Source organism: Balaenoptera borealis (genome assembly GCF_965194805.1).
Source record: "Balaenoptera borealis genome assembly, contig: HAP1_SCAFFOLD_887, whole genome shotgun sequence".
Taxonomy (NCBI): domain Eukaryota; kingdom Metazoa; phylum Chordata; class Mammalia; order Artiodactyla; family Balaenopteridae; genus Balaenoptera; species Balaenoptera borealis.
This window is the reverse complement of record NW_028123316.1, coordinates 154,050-173,504: the sequence shown is the minus strand read 5'-3', so window position 1 is coordinate 173,504 and position 19,455 is coordinate 154,050. Positions and strand designations below refer to the sequence as shown.

At 41.1% G+C, this 19,455-nt stretch overlaps 1 long non-coding RNA gene across 1 annotated transcript in view; it reads left to right on the top strand.

The window, feature by feature from the left end:
- The first annotated feature begins 2,068 nt into the window (after positions 1 to 2,068).
- Positions 2,069 to 19,455, top strand: part of LOC309621693 — a 45,023-nt gene continuing 27,636 nt past the window's right edge. The window contains exon 1 of the long non-coding RNA XR_014240187.1: positions 2,069 to 2,405. This is a non-coding gene — a long non-coding RNA (uncharacterized lncRNA). The remainder of the gene's footprint in view (positions 2,406 to 19,455) is intronic.

Genomic DNA, 19,455 nt, shown 5'->3' with positions numbered 1-19,455 from the left:
TGCTGCTAGAACTCCACCTGGGCTCCACCAGGCTCCAGCCCCCCACCCTGTGCACCTCTCTGACCCTGAGGCACCTCAACTGGTAGGAGCCGCATCACCTTCCCTCCTGGGACTTGTGACACTTAAGGGAGACACCGCAAGGACAAGCCTTTGGCTCCCTGGCTGGCAAAGAGCAGGTGCTCAATTGTCATAAGTGTCCGTATCAGTGAGGGTTCTCCAGACAAACAGAATCCATAGGGTGTGTGTGTGTATATACACACACACGTACATATGTACACGCATACAAAAATATACAGCTGTGTATCTATGCAGTATGCATACACACATATACACATATAGTATATACAATACACACATACATATATACACACATATAAAATGCATAGTTTGTATATCTACAGTATGTATACACACATATACACATAACATATACAATGCACACATACATAGACACTATACATACACACATACAAAATGCATCGTTTGTATGTATACAGTATGTACACATACGTATAACATATGCAATATACACACCTAGGTACATATATATCATACATATATACACACATACAAAGATATTTAGGTGTGTATATAGACAGTATACATACATACACATATAATATATGCAATACGTACACGTACATACATATAGACACACATATACACCTACATATAAAAGCATATAGCGTAAAAATATATATGTACTGTATATATAAATTCATCGTACGTATACGTACATATATCATATATATAAGATATATACATATATACAATGTATACACACACATACACACCTATATGTAAATATGCGCATGTACATACACATATAAATACATACGCAAGTGTGTATATAATAGTATATACATATATACATATAACACCTAGAAACATATACACATACAGGTATACAACATATATACACACCTATATATAAATACACACTGTATACATACATACAGTGTACATAAACTGTATATCTACACACACCCATATATCAATATATGGGTGTGTGTATATATACAGCATGTTCACATTTATAAAATGTATACTATATATATGCACATACATACATGTATACAATAGATACACACAAATATATAGGCTTGTATGTATACTGTATATAGTACTTACACATATACTACAAACGCACGCACATATAAACATATGTGTATACATATATATAATATGTATGCACACATATACAAATTAATAGGCTTGTATATATTCAGTATTTTTTCATATATAGTTTTGTTTTAAGGAGTTGACTCATGTGACCGTGAGGCAGGCAAGTCAGGGCAGGACTCTGGGCTGGAGACACAGGGAAGAGCTGATGTCCCAAGGCCATTGGAGGAACAGTTCCCTCTTTCTACGGAACCTCATTTTTCTCTCCAGTCCTTCAACTGATGGACGAGGCCCACCCACGCCGCGGCATTGACGATCTCCTTTCCCCAAAGTGGACCAATTTCAGTGTTCATCTCTCCTGAAAAATACCTTCCTGGCCACATCTGGAATAATGTTTGTGGTTGCCGGGGCCCCACGCAGTGCGCACATGAGATTAACCACCCCCGTGGCGATGATGACACTTTATTTTCTCCCTTGACCATTGTCACTACTATTCCAATTAAAATGGCAGCGCCATGAGGGCAGGGCATTTCCTTTTTTGCCAGTACTGAGCGTCCAGGGTCTGGTGCCTAGCATAGGCTAAATACAGGGCATTTTTGTGAACAGAAGCCGGGATTCCGGCTGTCATATTTAATGAGGAATTATAGTCTTATTATTGGGTGGGGTGTGTGTGTGTGTGTGTGTGTGTGTGTGTGTGTGTGTGTGTGTGTGTCACGGTACGTCAAGGGCGGGAGTCGAACCCGCCACCCCAAGCCCCGAGGGGGTCTCCCCGGGTCCCGACTTCGGGCCGGTGCGGGTGGCCGGGGGCAGCCGAAGACGTGCGTGCGTGCGTGCGTGCGTGCGTGCGTGCGTACGTGGAGCGGGCGAGTCCACGGGGCGGGCGGCGCGCGCGCCGCGAGTGAGTGGTTCAGCCCGGCCCCGGCTCACTGTGCTCACCTCACGCCGGCCCGAGTTGGCGGCAGCGCTGGAGGTCCCGGGCCTGTGACCACAAAGAGGGAGCCGGGGGCCAGACGGGAGCGCGGCGGCGGCGGCGGCGGCGGCGGCGGCGGCGGCGGCGGCGGCGGCGGCGGCTGAGGTCCAGGCCAGGCCCCCTCCCCTCAGCCTCCCGCCCGCCCGCCCGCCTGCCCCGCCCCCGCCGGCGGGCGTCCCGCCCCTCCCCCCAACCGCCAGACTAGCCTGGTGCGGGGGCCGCGCGCGAAGACATGGGGGAGAAGTTGGAGCTGAGGCTGGAGTCGTCCGTGGGGGCCGAGCCCGCCGTCTACCCGTGGCCGCTGCCGGTCTACGTGAGTGCCACCCGTCCCCTCTTCCCGGACCCCCGCCCCTCTTCCCCCACGGCGCGCGCTGAGCCCACCGAGAAACGGAGCGACTCGAGTCGCCAGACCCTCTTTGGAGCCCCCCTTCCCGCCCCGCCGTGGTTCTCCGCGGCCGTGTCCAGCCCCCGCGCGCAGGGTGGGCAGAGGGGAGCCGGGGCCGGCCGGGGGCGCGGACTCGGCCGCGGGGACCCCGCGCTTCCGAGGGGCGCCCGAGCCGGGCTGCCGTTGGCTCTGTAGGGCTGGGGACCCCGGTCCCCCCGGGCCTGGACTGCCGGCGGGCTTGCCCTTCCGTACTTTATGATCTGACATGTAGGGTTGCTTTTTCCTGGTAGTTTATTCTTAGCGCTGTCAACGTGCTTAGCTTTTTTAGTTTTGAGGACACCCTTTCCTTCCTCTCTCCAGTTTTTTGTGTTTTTGTTTTGTTTTGTTTTAGTTAGGCATTTTGTCCCTCTGATCTTGAGTGGGTGGGCTGGCTGGACCCTTGGAGAGGAGGCGTTGTCTCCCCTAATTTGAGTGGGTGGGCTGGCAGGGCCCTTGGAACGGAGGCATTGTGTCCTGTAATTTGAGTGGGTGGGCTGGCTGGACCCTTGGAGAGGAGGCATCCTGTCCCCTGATCTTGAGTGGCCTTTGGAAAATGACACGCCGAACGGAAATTTACACAGGCGTCCGGTGATTCCAGAAATGCAGGGTGTCCGGGCAGGTGGGCGCCCGGCCTCTCGTCCCCCGTGGCGGCGTGGTGCGCGTGTTGTTGTCTCAGGGTTTACGCTTGGGCCCTGCAGCCCACCTTCGGGAGGGAAAGCGCAGCGGGCGCCTTGGGCCGGCGCCTTTGGGGCGCCCTTTCGTGCGCTCGGCTTGCGGGGGACCGGCCTCCAGGGGAGCCGGCGGGGAAGCCCGCGCGACCCGCCCTTCGCGCGGGCTCCGTGTGTCTCAGTTTGTGGAAACTGTGTCGCGGCCGGGTGCGGGTCGGGACGCTGGGACCGCCTGGGAGCCGTTGTTGACTCCGGTCCCCGGTTCTCCGCAGTTCTCCGCGGTCGGAGGGTTTCCAGCCCGCCACCGCGCGCTGGCGCCTTCTATTTTTGCTCTTCCTGTGCCCAGAGGCGCGGCTGAGTTGTGCACCCATCCCTCACTCTCCGTGTCCCTCTTCCTTTATTGTCTGGTTACTCGCTGGTACTTTCCTCCCTCCCATTTTATCATTATCTGTGAGTTTTATTAACATGCCGTTTACTCCCTCTTTTAAATTAAGAATGAAGGAAACTGTGAAATGGTACTTTTATCTTTAATGGCTGATGCTGTAAAAGTGACAGTTGCCATGCAAGCAGCTTTCCCTAACTTGACTCCTGTCATGCATCTCAGTAGTGTCTCTGTGACAGGACTTGAAATGATAGCACCCACATCTCTTGCAGCTCGTTCACACTGAAGGGATATAATCATCGGTTTGCTATCACAGCCACTTGCCCAGCTCAGACTGTGATGTCACAAACCAGAGATGATTCTCCCTCAGCAGGAAGAAGCCGGAGAGATGAATCTCCATGATGGACCATCAGCCTTATTCAAATGTGGTCACTTCATGAAGAAAAAGTAACCATAATAAAGATCAAAGATACCGGCTAGTTGAAATACCCTGTTGAATTAAGCTTGAAAAACTTTTCCATGATACTGGAATGAAGGAAATTCTTTCAAAATTCTAAGGAAAAATTTGAGAGTTATAATAATGCAGATATCAGTAAATATTTATGGAATTAAAAATATTATGTAGCGCTGGTCCCTTTAAATGTTAACACTTAGAAATAACTTATAGGTATGTTTCTTATTTTCTATGCAAAATTATGTGGCTTGCTATTTCAGACAAAGGTGACATATCAATCTGAAAAGAGTCAGCAAAGACACAAAATGGATGTACTTTCTCTTGACCTATACACCTACTTTTTATGTTCTCATGGTTTAAATAAAAAGTACAGCTTTTGGATTATTTAAAAAGAGCAGAAGCTAAAAATACAGTACTAAATATCATTGCAAGGATTTGGTAGCCAAAACATTTGCTCCATTTCTAGGAAAGAATCCATGAAGACAAAATTATATTACTTTTATAATATAATACTTTTTATATCATGTGCGCATGAAAAACATTCTAAATTACAGAAACAATTAGACAGTCATTGAGTACTCCCCAAGATGTTCAAAATCTCTTTAGTTGTTAAATCTATCAACACACAACACAAAAACTCTCATAAATAAACCACATCTTCAGGTATCCAACCAAATCTTCTAGCATAAAATTCCTTATCCGTTTGTACCCATGAGATGCTAAAGTTGAAGCAGTTTTCAACTTGAATCATTGATAAATGATGTGTTAAAAATTAGCTAATGTCTTTATTCTTTACTTTTCCACTTAAAATGAAGAAGAAACTGTAGATTGGGCTAATTTGGAATAAATTGCTATAGAGTTTTTTTTGGAAAGCTGTTATTTAAATCTCAATAATCATTATTCAGAATGGGTTATTATAGAGAAATAGCTTGATTTAGATAGGAAAGAGAAATGAAGGTTCACTGGGACTGATGCTAACCAGGGCTAAAGGGGAGGTGGGTTTGCTCATCCATTGTCTTTAGAAGATAAATCATAGAAGCAAAGTCCCTAACCTGGTGGGACCTGGGTCTCTTTGTACATTACAATGAGTAAATAAAATCCAGAAGACTTGAGGAATGTAATTTTACACCCCCTTCAGTTCTATTTATTGGAAGCAAATTGTTTGAGTATAATATTGTTAATCTCTTCTTTTTGCCTGAGTTAAACAATTCTTTGAGCTGAAATAGTTTTGTAACTTAAAAAATATATGCCTATTTTCAAAGCATGTCAGGTTACAAAATATAATGAGGAAAAAGATGAATTCTTAAGGGTTCAGGTACATGTCAGTACAGTTAAAAAATACTTTTAGTGAGGGCTGGTATACAAAGTATTTTGAAATTTTTAAATAAACATTTTTCTCTGCAACAAATTGATACACTACAGTATTACTGCTTGTATTTGAATTGCTGCTTTCCTTTACTGGAAAATGACGGGTGAATTTCTGTAATGAATTCCGACGCAAAAGATTTATGACATTTAAGGTTATTTATAGACTGTCTTGAAAAGAGTGATGGGATCATGTAATTTACTCTATTAATTAGAAGTTGAAAAAAGGAAAGAATTCAGTGAAATGGAAGAATTTCAAATTTGACTTATCAGGCAAGTACTGACTAATTAATTACTTTAGATAAATTTCCTTATATTATTGGAAGATCTGTACAGTTAGGTGTGATTTGCTTTTATTGTTTCACTTATCTCCTGTCTTTTAAGATAATAGAAGCATATTATTTGTAGGGCTTCTTTATGAAAAGATTAAGCTTTGAACTTTTCCTATTGAAGTTAACTGATATGGTTGAATTTTTGCTAAAAATCTATGTAGGGAATTCAGATTCTGGCAAATGCTTTTCTTTTTTTTTAAACATAAGATAGTCTCTCTAAAAGTCTCATTATGGAGTGATTTCCAGGGAATTTCTAAAAGGCACTGTACCCTTTAAAATTCTGTGATGGTGTCACTAGTTCTTTGCATTTTACGGTTTGGGCCATTTGATCTGAGTTAAAGCTTGTGAGGTATTAAGATACCATTTGTTTTTGTTCCGTTGTTAAATCAGAAAAATGTCCTCATTTATAAATGTTATGAAACTATGCCCAGAACCTTAGGGTATTTTAGCTCCATTCTACTGAAGTGCTTGCTATACCTTAGTTTACTAGAGATTGTTTTTCTTGAGTGTGAATGAGAATGACATCACAGGGTTTTTTTTTTTTTTTTGGCTAATGATAAAAACCAGTCATTGAGCTTTGTTCTTTTGCATCAATAGAAATAATATTAAAAACAATAATTTTTCTTTGTTTTACCAAGTGCCCTGGGAAACAAATTACATTTGAATGTGTTTGGTAAATAGCATCTCTGAATGACTCTTCTGCCCCATTCAGGGCTCTCTTCGTGCATTTTCCCCCCAAGCTATTAAATAAAACAAAACTGGGAGTTGTAAGACGAAGACAAAGATGGGACAAATCTATTGAAAAATGAATGGAATTTTTGGAGCGTTTTCTTACCTAGTTATGGATGATTAGTTTATGCAGCATAAATGAAAACAAGTGTTTACCTTACAAGGCGTAAATGTGCCCAGAGCTCAAGGGAGGATCACATGAAATTCAAATCTACTACATTCACAGCATCAGCAGGTTTAGTTTCAGTGGTCGAGACATAAATTAATGTTATAAAATTAAATCTTACCTGGCAGTGGTTTGTTTGAAGCTCAGTTATTTGAACTCCGGCTGGAAATAGTAAGCTTCGATACCTGAAATGCAGTCTCTACTTCCTTTTGTGTTCTCTTTTACCCCTGTGTTTTTCTTTCCTGCAGTCTCTGTCTGTATTCCCGGTAATCTTGGAGCATTAGTTAGGACAGCATGCAATAGATGAAGCTTCCTTTTGGATAGGATTATAGAACTAGAAGGGTGAATTTTGCCTTTCTCTGTCTGATGACAGCCGTCGATCTGACCGCAGACAACTTGAGTGTTCAGAACTTATTAAAAATTCATTGACTGTTTCAGCAATTGAGAAATCCTGGGTCTTTCTATAGACGTTTTACCTTCTGCAAAAGTTCTGTCCATATTTCAGAACTACACATGCTCCTGAATCAAGTTGCCTTAAAAAATTGTCTGGACTAGAAGCGTGGATGTTCTCTTGCGTTCTCTTGCTTTCCTTGTTTTTCCCTCTCCCAACTTTTCAGTCCATGAGCTTCCTTCCTGTAGAGGGTGAAGGGATTTCTTCTGTCCTTGTGTTCCTGTAACACGTAGTTCTGTGAATAGTGAGCAAAAAATCCAAAAGGAGGTACGGCTTTATCGTAGTCTCCGGACAGTGAGCACACTTGGCATGAATGAAGAGCTGATAGGAGCTATTCAAACCAGGCAGCAAACTGATGGGATGACGCTTTCGTACATAATAAACCCATTAATTACTTCTCCTGATGGACAGCAGTATGCCCTGAAAGGAAAAAAGGAAGGAGCAGATGATCACATTCGGTTTAATATGTGCTCTCTGAGCAGCCTGTCATTGAGAAGTGAATCCAGGAAAAGCTGCAGCTTTGGAATGTGATCAGGTAGAGTGGGCAAGAGTTGTTTTGACAGACAGTTAAGTGACGTATTTTGGGAGGAAAAAAAGAGCTGAGCACAGAGGTAGCAGGAATAAGGTTCCAAAATGCTTTTGAAAATGTTCATTTTCCCCTGTTAGTCCTTTTGGCTGGAAGAAAGTAATGTGTATTTTACCTCTGCATTATTTGCAGGGATTTTGCTGAGCTGTTTTCTCATGATATAGCTTTCCCTAAAGAAGGAAAATGATTTTTAAAAAGTCTTTGAGATAGAAAAGTATATTGTGAGTTTAAAAACTTCGTAGCAGGGAAAAGGCTACTTTTTTGTGAAAGATGTGTAAAAAAAAAAACAATTGTAAGCTGTGTTCTGACATAAATCTGAGGGTAAGCAGAGAGAAGGCTGCTTTTTAAAAAATATATTTTTATGTTTTTATATATGTTTTAGGCACATGCATTTTGTTGCTTTGGAATAAAGCATCACTTGACATAAAAATTTAGCAGGGTCTTCCTTTTAAGAAGTTCCTAAATTAGAGGGAATTTTGAGTAGTTGTATAAATGAATAGATCTAAAAATGTCAATTTCGTAATTTTTTTACTTAATTTTTGAAATATCACAAGATGATTTTTTTCCCCTACATAGAGTCCTTTAAGGAGGGTTTCTGGGCAATAGAATGCTTTTAAATGTTTTTAAAAAAAGTATTATGAGAAATTTCAAATGTATACAAAACTACAAAAAATAATATAGGAACTTCCATAAACCTATTACCCAGATTCAATAATTACCAAGGTTTTTGCCATATTAGCTTCATTTAGCTCTGTTTTTTCTGTAGCTGAAATATTTTAAAGCAAATCTCATTTCACCCCTGCATACTTTAGTATGTATATGTTTAAAGCATTAACACTTTCTCACATGACTACTGTGCCATTATCACACTTAACAATACTAATAATTATAATTAACAATTAACAAAGGGGTTAATTGTAATAATCATTTGGGGTCATATAATATCCAGACTATTTAAAATTTCTCATGTGTCCTAAACTGTCTCTTTACATAGGTTTTTTTTGAATTAGGATCTAGACAAAGTCCACACATTATATTTAGTTGTTAGGCATTAGAATTTTAAACTCTGACTAAGATGATCACATACGAGGAAGAGGTAAAATTTAATTTTATTGTGGTATTCTACACACATTCATAATATGAATATCTACAGAGAACATATCTCTAGAATATTTTCTTGAATATTTTTCCACTTAACATTATGCATGATACCAAAAAAGGAATGTAATTTTATATGGTAATGATTGGCCATTCGTTAGGTTCATTGCTTTCTGTAAGTTTTGGTTTTGACTTGTTCTGGAGTATGTATTGATAGTTCAGGATTCTGCGCAAGCTGTTGAGCCTACCATTTGGGCTGGGCAAGTTCAATCCGATGCATTCCAGTCAGTTCTGCTTTATTGCTGAAAAAGACCATCTTGCTTGTTTACCTTATCAAACACAGTAGAGTATTGCGATAATAAACACTCCAAGTTTAAAGCCATTGATTATTAAGCCACTTTCAACATTTGAATGTGACCTACGAGTTCCATGAAGATCTAAAAAGAAGTAAGAATCAGATGGGGTCATTGTGTTCCTGAGGACCAGTGACTGTAGTACTATATAATTACATACTATCCATAATAGTGTATAATTTTATGAATTATTGTATAATTATTTCCAATAATAGCAGTTTTTTTCCTATGAATTTTTATTTTCCTGTGAGATTTGAACTCCCAGCTCCTTTCTGAAAAAGCAGAGCATTTGGCTGCCTACTTTACTTTCTCAGGAGTGCAATAACATGAGGTCCTTGAATAACTTGTGTGCTGCATTCTCCCCTGTTGAAATTCATTCTTCATTCTCATCCCGATTCTCTCTCTCCTTCTCCATCTTCCAGGTTGGCTAGATAAATGAGAACGGGGAAGATGAAATATGGGGGGGGAGTCACTAAAAGGGCATGGATGGAAATTATACCCAGGTTCAGAGCCAGTGCTGAGGACCATGCTCCCATTTCTCTGGAGGCTGTAGAATTCTGCTCTCCCAAGTGGTCCATGGATGGTACACCCCTGGCTGTATCTCCTGTCCCATGTCATGTTATGGCATGATTGTTTGTGTAACACTTCTTTATGTTGTCAAATTATGCCTAATGAGGTTTATATCTGTTTATTACCTACATATGTGAAATCCTGGTAAATACTTAATGACTATGACCATTTTATACACGTAAATGGAATAGAAAAAGATGAGCCAAAATGCTTCTGCTTTCTGTAGGACGGACTTTCTGCTTTTGAAGCAAGGCGTTGTCGCTGTGAATAATATTGTTCAGAGATCTAATGGAATGAGCGGCTAGTTGGGTAAATGGCTTGTTCTCCTCACCTCCACCTCCATAGGAAGAGGAGGGAAAGTCTCAGGGAGATGGATTTTATGTTCTCTTTGATGCATGTGATAAAGCACAATTTTCTTTTGTCCAGATGTTTCAACTCCCATCTTCCATTTTGCAACTCCCTTTATTCTCTAAATTTAAGTTAATCTGAACTCGCCCATTTCCACTATAAAACTGACCAAAGAACTTCAGAAGTTTCATAGTCTTTATAGATTTTTAAAGAGCTTCATGTATAATAAGATAAACGACTTTTCCCCACAAAGTTCTTTCTTGCAAGAATGTTTTGTCCATACCAAGAAGTATGCTCACAGCTGTTTCTGAGTCTTTGCAAAATCGTAACTGCTTTTGTAAAGGAAAAATAAAAAAAATAGCCCCTTCTTTATGTTCTCCAGTTCTTAGATGAGTAGGATTTGTGTTTCAGGACTGCTTCTGTGGCAACTGCTTATTTTTAGGGCATTTTAAATATCCATCATCTCAATCGAGTGTCATTATTTTTCAGTTAATAAAGAAAGAAAAAAGTTGCATTTTAAGAGTATTGTAGAATCATGCAAGTTCTTTCTAAAATATGCTTTTTTTGGTTGCTCTTGTTAAAGACATCAAATCTTTGTTGGCTTACATGGGTCATTCTAGATCATTTTAGCCCATTAATTGTAACAATTAACAAATATTTGATTCCTTCCTAGGTACACGACACAACTCTAGATACTTTGAGTGTGTAATAATCTACTTTTTTGTAGCTTTGGGGCAGAGACTGTTATCAATCATATTTTATAAAGGAGGAAATTGAGATACAGAGGGGCTAAGTAACTTGCTCAATTTGACCCAACTAGTAAGATGCTGAACTGTGGTATGAATCCAGTAGGATGCCCTACTAAGGAAAAAGATGATGGAGCCTTTTCCTTTACATGTGAGACTCCCAGTATAATTTTGACAGTGGTGTGTCTCCAGCATAATCAACACTTTACCAAAATGAGGTCTGCAGTTTCTCTGAGATCCCAGATGACTGACTGGCAGATGACTCTAAGAATTGACTGTCCTTGAGAAAAGGACGGTGAATTTAATATAGGATGAATGTTGCCTTTCTAGCTTCCCTGCTTAACATTTATAAAGGGGTGATTTTTTCTTTCTAAAATTATTCATTTTATTCTTTTATAGGCTCTCAAATAGTAGTATGTTTTAGAATACCACTCACGTTTAATTAAACATTTTTAAACTGAGTGTGGTGCTATGAGGGGATATGAACTAGACTTGTACTTGATAATAAAATTGATAGGAAACAAGTCTTCATATGTGTCACATTCAGGTAAACTGATTGCAATTTTATCTTCTTTGGATTTGTTTTATGTTTCACTTTTAAACTTCTTTAGTTCATTACGCTACCGTAGCACTTACTTGTTTCTCTTATCTTGGGCTTTAACCTGTGTCCTGGTGTTTGGCCCTTTCCATCCAGTCTGTCCTCCTTCAGATTTTGACTTCTCCTAGTGACCTGCAGACGACGCCTAGAGGTCTCCAGACCACAATTTAGAAGGCTGATTTTACAGGCACACCCCAGTGAGTGGGATAGATATGTTCCTGGGGAGATGGGTTACTAACATTTCTCATTAACTCTTTATTAAGTGTTTCTAATGTTCCAGGTCCTAGACTAGGCTATGTTCTGGGGGTAGATTAAAAAAAAAAAAAAAGAAAAAGGTAAGAACCTTGAGAACCCTGCAGCCTAGTGGGGACACTAAAGTGAACACATGGTCCCAAAACCGAATGTTAGGTATGGCCACATCGTACGCTTTCAGATCCCAGTTACTGGGGCCCTTCAGATTTCCAGGTTTATTTGAGCTCTTCTAATACTCTTGAACTTCTCTGTAGCTGTTCTTCTGTTGTGAGATCACTTCTGCTTTCTCATTGAGCTCTGATACTGCATCTTCATCAGTCTGGCAAGGAGCCATTCTCTGGAGCAAACTGGATTATTTGGATAGGCTGTGTTTTTTGTTTTTGATGCCCTTCTCAGTGGCTCTAGGCATCTAGTCTTTAGGGAATCACTTCATACAAGAGTCAGCCTCTCCCAATCCCAGGGAACAAGGTAATCCCCACAATTTGGGATCTTCCATTTCCATTTTGCTTTATACTAGAGACATGTTTTTAGAAAGCATCTGTGTCCCGTTTGCATTTCTCTATGTTAGGACTGGTCTCCTAGTAACATGCTTATAGACTTATTCTGAGTGATCCATGAAGAGTACCCAGCACAGTGCCCCACATAGATGGCAAATGCTCAATAAATGTCAGCAGTTATGATTATGGAATTTAGTTTTAGTGCTGGAAGAACTTCAGAGATAATTTAGTCTAACCACGCATTTTACACAGTAAGTTTTTTTTTTTTTAAACAACAGCTCCTGTTTATTCTTTTATTCTTTTTATTTCTTTATTTTATTTATGGCTGTGTTGGGTCTTCGTTTCTGTGTGAGGGCTTTCTCTAGTTGCGGCAAGTGGGGGCCACTCTTCATCGCGGTGCGCGGGCCTCTCACTATCGTGGCCTCTCTTGGTGCGGAGCACAGGCTCCAGACGCGCAGGCTCAGCAATTGTGGCTCACGGGCCTAGTCGCTCCACGGCATGTGGGATCCTCCCAGACCAGGGCTCGAACCCGTGTCCCCTGCATTGGCAGGCAGATTCTCAACCACTGCGCCACCAGGGAAGCCCTACACAGTAAGTTTTAATGTTCTTTTTCAGACGGGCCGTTTAACTGGAATTGTTATCTTTAGTGCTATCCATTCCAGAGTAGGAAGGCCAAAATTTTGATTCGGTCATTATCAGCTTAATGATTACACTATTTCATAGGAGTTTTTGTGTGGATAAATATTTTGAAGTAAATGGCAATTGTGTGTTTTAAAAGAAATTAAGGGTGAAATTGGGAAAGCACTAAACATTTCTACATAAACAGTGATGGTATAGAAAACCTGGCAATTTGTTAGGCTTCCATCTGTAACAAAAGTTCCAGAGGGAATTCTGAAAATTATAGATTAGTAACTTTCTGGAGGGTAGATATTTATTGATTTATGTATTTATTTAAAATTAGTTTTTATTGGAGTATAGTTGATTTACAATGTTGCATTACTTTCTGCTGTACAGCAAAGTGAATCAGTTATACGTATACATATATCCACTCTTTTTCTAGATTCTTTTCCCATGTAGGTCATTACAGAGTATTGAGTAGAGTTCCCTGTGCTATACAGTAGGTTCTTATTAGTTACCTATTTTATATCAGTAGTGTGTATATGTCAGTCCCAATCTCTCAATTTATCCCTCCCCCCACCTTTCCCCCTTGGTAACCATACGTTTGTTTTGGTAGATCTGTTTTTTGTTTTTGTTTTTTATATAGATAGAATTGTGCAGCCACTTTATTTATTTTTATTTATTTATCTATTTATTTATTTTTGGCTGCATTGGGTCTTCGTTGCTGCGCGCAGGCTTTCTTTAGTTGCGGCGAGCGGGGGCTACTCTTCGTTGCGGTGTGCGGGCTTCTCATTGTGGTGGCTTCTCTTGTTGCAGAACCTGGGCTCTAGGCACGCGGGCTTCAGTAGTTGTGGTACGCGGGCTCAGTAGTTGTGGTGCATGGGCTTAGTTGCTCCGCAGCACATGGGATCTTCCCGGACCAGGGCTTGAACCCGTGTCCCCTGCATTGGCATGCGGATTCTTAAGCACTGTGCCACCAGGGAAGCCCGGTAGATCTATTTTTAAAAGTGTAGAATCCTTGAATACTTAGGTGAGCAGTTATTGAAGCAAAGGTAGCTTGCTTTCAGAAATAAATAACTATATGAATGAATAGAAGCGGGGGTTATATTTTAGATTAAAAATATATATTTTGACAAAGTATATACCTTAAAATCTATTTTAAAAAGCTTAGTAAATAGCTAAACATTTAAGTAACCTTGGGGACCTTTAAGTGGATAGCCCAGTTGTCTGAGCCAGCAAGAGAACTGTAGGAATAGACGTCAGTTCTTGGAATGGAGGAGCTTTGGGGATTGTCTAGGAGTTGAGACAGTTTTCATTTAACATTTTTATAGATTATTTGAAAGACAGAGGATAGGAGGAAAGCCCCAAGATTAGGTAGTAGTATATAAATCTGTTAGGGATAAATTCTAGACTAGAGCTCTATGAGTGGGAAGTGGTAGATGCATTTTAGTTTAGTGTGGGCATGAGTAAGTAAAAATAATATTGATAATAACTATGTAATGATAGGCCATAAGATAAGGGGGGAGTTATAGGAAGGTTTCAATCATTCCATGATTTGCCATGTTTTTATTTTATTTTTATTTGTTTATTTATTTGGTTGAACCAGGTCTTAGTTGCGGCAGGCAGGCTCCTTGGTTGTGGCTCACTGGCTCCTTAGTTGAGACAGGCAGGCTCCTTAGTTGCGGCTCACCAGCTCCTTACTTGCAGCCTGCGAACTCTTAGTTGCGGGATGCACGTGGGATCTAGTTCCCTGACCAGCGGTTGAACCCGGGCCCCCTGCATTGGGAGCGCAGACTCCTATCCACTGCGCCACCAGGGAAGTCCCCTTGCCATGCTTTTAAAAGATCTGAGTCCTGTGTGGCATCGTAAGAAATTAAGAGATTGGTAGCCTAGTAAGGAGATGATTGTGATGACCTAGGCAAAGTATGATGGTTCCTATCTTAGCTTAGGCTGCTGTAACAAAATACCATAGACTGGTGTCTTTTTAAAAATTAAGTAAAGAATTTATTAGAAATGCTTCATCCAAGTTTAATAAATCTTGTGTAATTCACTAGTATGTATTTTTAAAAATTGAAGTATAGTTGATTTACAGTGTTGTGTTGATTTCTGCTGCATAGCAAAGTGATTCAGTTATACACATACATTCTTTTAAAAATTCTTTTCCATTATGGTTTATCACAAGATATTGAATATAGTTCCCTGTGCTATACAGTAGGACCTTGCTGTTTATCTATTCTATATATTGTAGTTTGCATCTGCTAATCCCAAACTTTCGATCCACGCCTCCCCACCCTCTGTCCCCCTTGGCAACCACGAGGCTGTTGTCTGTGTCTGTGAGTTTGTTTCTGTTTTGTAGATAGGTTCATTTGTGTCATATTTTAGATTCCACATATAAGTGATAGCATATGGTATTTGTCTTTCTCTGTCTGACTTACTTCACTTAGTATGATAAATCCATCCATGTTGCTGCAAATGGCATTATTTCATTCTTTTTTATGGCTGAGTAGTATTCCATTGTGTATATACAATCTTCTTGATCCATTCAGATCCATTCAGATCCATTCAGTGGACATCCATTCTTTATCCATTCAGATCCATTCAGTGGACATTTTGGTTGTTTCTGTGCATAGACTGGTGTCTTAATCAACAGGCATTTGTTTCTCACTGTCCCAGAGGCTGGAAAGTCCAAGTTCAGAGCACCAGCATGGTCAGGTTCTGGTGAGGGCCTTCTTCCTGCCTTGCAGATGGCTCCCTTCTTTCGGTATCCTCACACAGCCAAGAAAGGAAGCTCTGTTGTCCCTTCGTCTTCTTATAAGGGCACTAATCCCATCATGGGAGCACTACTCTTCTGACCTCATCTGAACCTAGTTACCCCCCAAAGACCCCACCTCCTAGTATCATCACATTGGGGATTAGGGATTCAACATATGGATTTGGGGGCACACAAACACTCAGTCCATAACAGTTCCTTAGACTAAGGTAATAACAGTGGAAAAGGAAAGACGTGGACAGATTAAAGGACTATTTTGCAAGTCTGAAAGATAGAAGTTGCTGATGAATTGGGGAGTGATGGAGAGTGAAGTGATGGAGATGTGAGTGTTGAGAATGACTCTCAATAGTCTGGCTTGAGTAACTGTGGATGGAGATGCCATTTGCTGAAACTGGGGAAGCTCCCTGAGGAGGAGCTTTGGGAGGGGGAAGATCACTAGAGAAAATACTGAACAAGCTGGGCTGTGGATCTGGTAAGGGTTACCTTCTTAGTTACTTGGGGCATGTGAAAGAATACAGTCTTTATAGGCAGGGGTCAACATACTCTTATATGTAATCTTTGTAATAGGCCTTTTTCTCTGTTTTAAATGATGGTTTCAGCTTCCCTGTGTTTTCTCTTGTCTCCACTATTTACATGTAACACATACTCCTCATAACTTCTCTCCATGCAGGTATCCCAGGGAGGTAGGAAAGGAGTGGATAAATTAATCTCTGTGTATGGGGTATGGTTTGAAAAAGTCACTCTAGGAGAAAATATGTCCATGCATATTTCCACTCCCACCCCTACCTGGTTGAGAATAATTAAAGAAAATTCTTCTATGAATGGTTTTCGACATGTCCAGATTTCTTTAACGTTTTTTTGGTTTCTTGGTCGCACTGGCTCATAGGCAGAAAGGGCTCTCCTCAGATGGTCCAGACACCTCATTTTCTAGATAAGAATGCTGAGCATCTGAGAGGTTGGCATTTACCCAAGGATGCAGATCTTGCTTGCAACTGGTTAACAGTAGATACATGAGAACAGTGGAACCTCAAGATCAGAATCCCAGCCTATAATTCTTTCCATGAGACGTACCATTTCCTTCTCAACTTTCTCTCACAGGAGAAATTCTCATGAATAATAAGAGAAATGTTTTATAAGAAATAGGTTTGATAAAGTAAAATATGTTGTTCTGTAGAGATTTCATATTTATTATTTGATAGGATTGATCAGTTGAACAGTTTAGCGCCTAAAATATCTGGATCATTGTGCAAGGGTGACTAAGGATAAACTGTTCCCAGGCAGCTGACATGGAGTGAGGGAGACAAGCATACAACGAACAATGCTGTCCTTAGTGTGACAGCTACTAAAGTGGCTACAGAATAGTCAATAACACGGGGCTTACACGCAGGAGGAAACAGTGTTACCTGGAGAGATTAGGGAGGTTTTCTAGAGGAGGGGTGTCGGGGGTAGGCATTGGCTCGGTGCTCTTTGAACCCCTCCGGAAGAAATCAGTTTTAAGAAGCTCATTTTATTCTTCTTGTTTATCGCGAAACATTAACAAGAGGCTTGTTGTGTGCTAAGTGGAGAATTAGTTTGAGATAATATGTATAAAACATTTAAAATAATAGGAGTGGCAACAATCTGAGACACACACACATACACTCTCTTCCTCTTTTTAACCCAAGTATTCTAGTTGCCATAACAACCTGATTATGGGAGTGCATTTGCTAGTATGGTTGAGGTTGTGTCAGCAGATCCCATTATAAGCTGCAGTTTTCAGGGTTTTAAAATTCAATGTCATATTCACCGACGTGAATATAAAATCCCATCCATTGGTTTTATTTTCTTATCTAGTTGAGTACCCAAGAGTCATTCTCCTCTCCCCTCATGTTGACAAAGTCCATATATTCAGTGCCTAGGATTCTGCTTTTGTTTGTGAGTATTTTACTGCTCAAAGAACCCTCCATATCTGATCAAGTTCTCTTATCTTACAGTGAGGAAATTGAGGCTCTGAAGGGTTAAATGACTTGCCTGAGGGCAAATAATTCAACAGGGATTTACTAGTTAATACATTACAGCAGTGATGGTGTTGGAGTTCAGCAGTGTTTGTGCTTAGTGATCTCCTTGATCTTTGGTTAAATCTCACAATGACATGCCTTTAATTTATCTAACTGTGTGTCTATGTTTGATGTGTGTCCTTTTTCGTATAACAGCATTCTTTTGTCATACACTGCATTGTAGGCACTTGTTTATATGTCTGTTCAATCTCCACTAAAAGAGCTTCTCAAAGGTGGACACCAGGCTGTACGCATGTCTCCAGCATTTGCTGGGAGAGGTCAGCTCAGCCTCTTCTTCCTTCTTGCCTTGACTCAAGTTTCCTTGGCTTCTGATCTTCCTTGTTGCCTATTGCTAGTTCTTAGACCTGATGACCTGTTACTGGTTTGTTGTAGTTTGACTCCTAGCACTGCCCTCTCACTAGAGAGCATGAGAGGAGGAGATCGGGAAAGAGGAAGTGATGGGGGGGAGGGAGGATGTGCGCGGCAGAGGCAGAAGCCCAGGGAAACGTCTGGAAACTCAGGAGAGCGTGGTGCTTTGAGGGCTGTCGCGTCGCTAACAGTGTGAGACGTGGGTCAGAGAGATATTAAGGGACCTGAAGACAGACTTGTACTGGACTTTCTGCTAAGGAATTTACAATTTGTCTAGTAGGTAATAGAGACCCATTGAAAGGTCATTAAGTGGTAGAGTGATAGAGATTACCTAGACCTACTGACTTGAAGTCTGAAATGTGCATGTAAAAAAGAGTGAGGCATAGATAGATACACATTCTCTGAAGTAGGAAAATCTAAGCACAGAAAAGGAAGCAATTAATTCTGCCTGGGGTATGATGATAAGGAACTTTGAAAGTGGTGATATTTTAGCTGGATTTTAATGGGCAGCTAGGATTACACCAGGCAGGGAAGTGGGAGAGATGGCATTTTAGAGATGAGAAGCACCTTGAATGAAGGATTTGGAGGCAAGAGCATGGCTGGCATATTAGGAGAATCTTGACTGGCAATGTTGGTGCAGTGTAAGGTCCAAGGGGGCCAATGGCTCGGGATGAGACTGGATATGTTGGGCTGTGACCAGGTTGTCAAAGGTTTTTGGTGTAGACTTTGTGCTTTAGACAGATTGGAGCCATGGTCTTTAGAAAAGCAGCAGGAAAACACTGAGCTGACATAGAGAAATGGTTCTGACAATTTAGAGCCTGAATCAGACAAGGACAGAGGTAGGCTGTTCTGCTAGACCAGGTTAAAAAAAAAATGAGAGTGTCTGTTGAACTAGGGTGTGGGATTAGAAATACTAGAAATGGAGGGTAAGAATTGAAGAGGGAGGGCCATTTCAGAGGTGCATAGAGCAAAGGAGGGGGGAAGGAGTGGAAAAGGGAGGTTTCTCACTCAAGCTTCCAGATGGATTCTTTTGCCATGTATCAAGATGCAGAAAACAGGAGGAGGAGATAGATTTGGGTTAAAGATAATATTTAAAGAAATATATCCAAATTCTAAAAATCGAGTTGTCACTTGCTTACAAAATGCTCATATCGTAAGGGAACGTTTAGATGAGCTTTGACAATTGAATACACCTGTGTAATCACCCTCGCCCACAAGATGTAGAAGAGTGGCTCTCAACCTTTAGGGAGCATCAGAAACACCTGGATGGCCTGTTAAAGCATAGATTGCTGCACCCACCCCTAGAATTTCAGATTCAGTAGGTCTGGGGTGGGGACTTGAACTTACATTTCCAACAGTCCCCAGGTGCTGCTGGTTCAGAGCGAGCATATTGAAAATCGCTGATAGGATACATTACCATCCCTCCAGAAAGGCCTTTTCCTCTCTCTCCCCTGCTCCCCAGGGAACCATGGTTTGACGGCTATCCTCATGATACAAATGTAATTACACAGTATATACTCTTTATGCTTGGCTTCTTTTCATACAGTGTAA